Here is a 5,567-nt window from a genome sequence, read left to right on the forward strand (position 1 = left end):
AGTTACCTAATCTAGCATTGGTATTTTAAATAGCTTATTGTGTTTAATTTAAGGTAAGACAATTGAAGAAAAAAATGTTCATTACATTTATTGTACAATATATTACAATAAGTTGTTTCTTAAACGTAAAAAAAAACAGTAATTTATTATTATTGGATTTCATAACGATAAAAAAAATGTGTCTACAGCCTCTACACGACTAATATATAATATCTATAACCGATAATTGTGAAATTCAAATCAAAAAAAATTTAACAACTTTTAATTTTTTTTTTTCAGTTTTTTCTATAAATGTCGATAACTACAAAATGACTAACCTGATAAATTCATAAAAATACAAAAGTTTTTCTTGTATGTACCTATTGTACCTGTATAAAAATAGTAAAAATACATATCTAGGAATAATTATTTGTATGTACTTATTTTAAGTTAGAATTTTGACTAAATCACTTATTTAAAAAATAAACTATAACGATGATCATTATTTTATTTTATTTTTTAACTAGGGTTGCGATAACATACTTAGGTCTTATTCGTCGTTTGTACTAAGGCTTTTGCCTAGGCATTAGGCAATGATATATACAACTGATATAATTTCTATTATAGTTTATTGTGAAATTTAAAGTAGAACAATTGAAGAAAAAAAATCTTCATTACATATACGTATTATGTGCAATTGATAAACAATATTTAGTATAAGTATATTTAAAATAGTCTTTAAACAAGTTTAATATAAAAAAATTGTAATTTAATAAATAACACAACGATATTTAAAATTAAATAGAATCATATATTATTAATATCGTTTTGTTTATATAAAGTACAATTTTTTTTAACATTGAAATTTCATATAATTAAAGGTGCATAATATAAAATAAAATTAATTCTTCATCGCTGTATAGTTTAAAAATAATGCAATGTACACTGAATAAGTACAATATGCAGCTGAGTTGTTATTTCATCTAAAATAAAAAACAGCAACAATTTGATTTAAATACAATTTTTATTATGTGTTGAATACGTCTATTATAGTACCGATTATTGCTGAATATTTATTGCACATACATTTATTAGGTACTATAATATTACGTAATAGATGTATATATTGTAACCAGTTTCAAAAATGATTACATTTAGATATGAATATTTTTAATGTTGTTATATAGACCAAATCATACCTGCCGATGAAAACTTTAATCTAAAAAAAAGTAATATAATATTTAGCATGTCTATAGATACGAAAAGCATAGACTATTAATGATGTAATTATATAGGATGTCTTATTATATTGGAAAATGTGTCTCACTAGAATAAAAGTCAGTGTATGAATGATAAATATTTAAATCGATGTATAATATACGTGTAAAAAAAAAAATAAATTGTAACATATAAGAAACTTTAAAAAAACAACAATAATACTCATTTTGAATACACAATGTTTAATGCACAACTGAATATTAATAACTAAGATCATATTTGTAATCGTTTTACCTATTTCGCTACATTTACATTTTATCTAATGAGTAGATAAAGCAGTGTAAAGTAAAGTAAAATAACATACCAGTTATAAAGTCGTATATTATTGGAGTATCTAAATTAATTAACAATTAGTTATAAATATATTAGTGTTCAAACTCGAATTGGACAAGGTGTTTAACTATTATGTGGACGTCACACCAGCTTATTAAATTGCAAGTGTACAGCATACCAAATTTATATTCAGCAGAATACATTTTATGTTATTAACATATATGTTAGATTAGGTATTCATTTTAGCCATCAGGTATCTTACTCATTATACTATTATCCTTAATTATAGCTTAATAATGAGTCGATTATAGCTACCAAATCAGTATAACCAATTTTGTTATGCTGAAAACAAATTTGATATCGTATTTACGTTTGCAAGATAATATCATAATATGAGAGTGTGGCATCCACTAAATAATCAAGTGTAATTATTAGTTTATTAAAAATTATATATTTTAAATATATCGTATACATTTTAACGATAATTATTATATAAACAATTAACTAATTAAAAATACTTACCATTTACTGTAAAACAATAAAGATGAGAAATAAATAAGTAACGTGTTTTTTAAATGTGTGAAACTGTATAATTTTCCTCACCTTGTTCAATATTGGGTTCATATTCTGCATACATTTTACAATATTCGATTGGCGATTTGTAGTTTTTATAAGCTAAAAATTAAAAGTTGGGTTTTATTTAGTTGAATGTAACTATAGGTACTATTGATTCAGAGTTTTAGTTCATTTATTTAAAATTGGTTCTATATTACATGTCAGATTTGTATATTGTAACTTTTAATAATTACCATATCCACAATGTTTCCAATCATGTGCAAAACTTGCAGTTATTAGACCTGAAATTGTTTGAATTAATTTCGAGTCATTCAAATCATTGGTATGTAATTTATTAACTAAATATTTTTTATTTACACAGTCATAAATACACAATAATTAAGATCGTTTTACTATATAAATATTTAATTGTTCGATAAGCGATATTATGAGAAATTACGATTATTGAATATTGACAACAATAACTTACTCCGATCTTGGATCCACTCTAAATTTATTTAAAAATAACAACACAGATATAATACATAAATACAACTGTAAAATGTCTAATTAAAAAAATATATCAACTAGGTACGTAAAATAAAAATATCAAATACTCTTTATTCTAATTCATGAATCATATTTACCAGGCCAACTACCATGTTTATATTATAAACTAATGTTTAACTATGTTGTTAGCACAACATTATAAATATCAATTAATATAAAATTATACTTACTTGTGTTATAAGCTCTTTGTCTCCATATAGTGGTATTATCATAATCCCCACCTAATATAAAAAATAAAAAAAAAATTTGCAACAATTCAGTTTATTACTATTTTCATATTTTAATCTAATCATCTTCAGATAGTTGTGTACCTATATTCAATAATTATCAATTTAAATTATTAATTCAAACAATTCATTTAACTGTACAAATTTGGTAAAATAGTGGAAATACGATGTAACCTATCACCATGCCTGTTGTCAAAATGATAGTGCAAATACTTGCGAATACTCCTCCATTTACAGTAAAATACTGTCATTAACCTTATCCTCCATACCTTCGTGGTTAGTACTCGGCCTTTGGCCTTCTACGCCGCACGAATTGTGGCTGCATACTACTTGCGTCCCAAAAAAAGGTATATTTTTTAGGTAGTAAATTCAACAGGTAACTTGCGTCCCGTTTTGTGGACGCAACTCGGCTATATTATTCTTCCTACCTGCTATAAAAGTCGTAACCGAGTGGACAGAAGCGGAAATAAAAGGTTGTCGTTTCCATTTGGGACAATCGTGGTATGTATAAATTAACATCCCTATAAATATTTGGTATAATTAACGGTTTAATTTTAAAACAATAATACGTTGTAGGTGGCGAAAAATACAAAATATTGGATTGGCCAATGAATATAAGAATAAATCAGAAATAGGTTTATTTCTTAGAATTTGTTTTGGACTGCCATTTTTACCTCCAGAAATGGTAAGTAACGTATTTGCCTATGAAATAATTCCAATCATCCCGGAAGAATGTTTAGAATTTACTGACTACATATTAGACAATTATATATCTGAAAATGCTCAATTTCCTTCAAGTATGTGGGCACAATGTTCGTCTAGTGTACAACGAACAACGAACACATGTGAAGCATTTCATTCCAAATTCAATTCATCTTTTTACTCAAGCCACCCAAATATACATCAATTTATAAATGTTTTAAAATCATTTCAAATTAATACTTATGTGTTAATGAATAGCATAAATACACCCAAAAAAGACTATAGAACAAAAAAATACCAAAAAATTGACTATTTAAATAAAGAAATCAAAAAATTCAGAGAAAAAACAAATTCCGCTTTTATATATTTAAAAAACGTTTCACTAAAATTACAGCCGACATTATTTTAATTAAGTAATAAATGATTTTTATATTTCAATAATTTTCGTACTACATTTTTTAGTTAACTCTTTTTATTTTGCAGTTAATTTTGACGATTTTATTAATAAAAATTAATTATATACCTACCTATATTATTATTTTTATATTTTTAATTATGTATAATTTTTTAATATGTTTATTTACATAATATGTAAATAATTTGTATAATCGTATTTATTTAAATGTAATATGGTAACGTAATGCAATATAATCAAATGTACATAGTGGAATCATATATGTAATTAATATATTTTATTTTATTATAGTCTATAATACTGAATTTATGCTATTAAAAAAATATTTTCTATATTTCAATTATTTTTGTATTCGTGTATTTAATATTTTTGAGCTTTATATACAATACATGTTTTAGTTAATTCTTTTTATTTTGTTGTTAATTTTGACTATTTTATTAATATAAATTAATAACTATTATTTTTATATTTTTTAATTATGCATAATTTTTTAATATGTTTATTTACATCATTTTGTATAATTTTATCTATTTAAACGTGATGTGATAATGTAATGCGATATAATCAAATGTACCTATATTAGTGGAATATATAAGTTACTATATAAATAGAATCATATGTAAATGTAATCAATATAATATTCTGATTTATAATAGTCTGTAAAATTTAATTTATGCTATTAAAAACTGGGACGCAACTAGGTTGTGTAAAAAGATACTGTTGGACGCAAATAAGCTATGACCCTTTTTGAACCTTTTTTGATGGGACGCAACTCACCTAATAATAATAATCTAGGACTCAAGTAGTATGCACCGCGAATTGTACATTATCAGGTATTACTTTATAGCTCTTATTAACAAGTTAAACTTTCAGTTCAGTAATAATTCTATTCATAAGTACACATTAGTGTTTTAATAAGTTTATAAAAGTAATAACATACCGTCATAAATCATGAATTTTTTATTTATCATTTCCTCTGTAATGGAATAGAACATAAATATATGATAAACTGGCTAATAAAATAATGTAGATTCAATTTTTGTATTAATTGGATATTTAAATTTTATGAAAATTACAATTATACAGTGAAAATATTTTAGCAATAAATGGAATTCGAAAATATTTATGTAAGTAGGTAATGATAGTGTATTATAAAGTAAAGTAATTAACTTACGAACGCATTGCTCATACTTTTCTCCTAAATTAGATAGTAGATAATAATAAATACATTATTTAATAAATTCGATGATATTTTAAAGGATATCATATCAATTCTAAAATTAAATACCATATAGCATACAAAAATCAACAGAACAAATTGTATATTATTATACATAGTATTATAGGTTATAACTTATAACTGACAATTCAATTAAAATATCAATAAAGATTTTCACATTAATATTTAATACACTAAATTGGTTATACTGAACGCAAGTTTGATATTAAAACTTCGTAAGATAAAAATATAACATGTTGGTATGATATCCTTTTTTATTGAATTATTAATATATATCTATATTATACATGTTATTCGATAATATTTTATGTATTTATTACAAAAACAT

At 23.4% G+C, this 5,567-nt stretch overlaps 2 long non-coding RNA genes across 2 annotated transcripts; both read right to left on the reverse strand.

Annotated features, from left to right (window-relative positions):
• Positions 1–877: 877 nt before the first annotated feature.
• Positions 878–1,592, reverse strand: LOC132928437 (uncharacterized). Its single transcript, XR_009662024.1, has 3 exons — positions 1,562–1,592; positions 1,179–1,198; positions 878–962 (listed from the first exon to the last, which is right to left on the reverse strand). It is a non-coding gene; the product is annotated as an uncharacterized LOC132928437 (long non-coding RNA).
• Positions 1,593–2,133: 541 nt separating this feature from the next.
• Positions 2,134–5,198, reverse strand: LOC132928373 (uncharacterized). The gene is made up of 6 exons (XR_009662021.1): positions 5,174–5,198; positions 4,940–4,975; positions 2,826–2,876; positions 2,576–2,593; positions 2,340–2,387; positions 2,134–2,205 (listed from the first exon to the last, which is right to left on the reverse strand). It is a non-coding gene; the product is annotated as an uncharacterized LOC132928373 (long non-coding RNA).
• Positions 5,199–5,567: the final 369 nt, after the last annotated feature.

The sequence above is a fragment of the Rhopalosiphum padi genome, chromosome 4 (genome assembly GCF_020882245.1).
Source record: "Rhopalosiphum padi isolate XX-2018 chromosome 4, ASM2088224v1, whole genome shotgun sequence".
Lineage (NCBI taxonomy): Eukaryota > Metazoa > Arthropoda > Insecta > Hemiptera > Aphididae > Rhopalosiphum > Rhopalosiphum padi.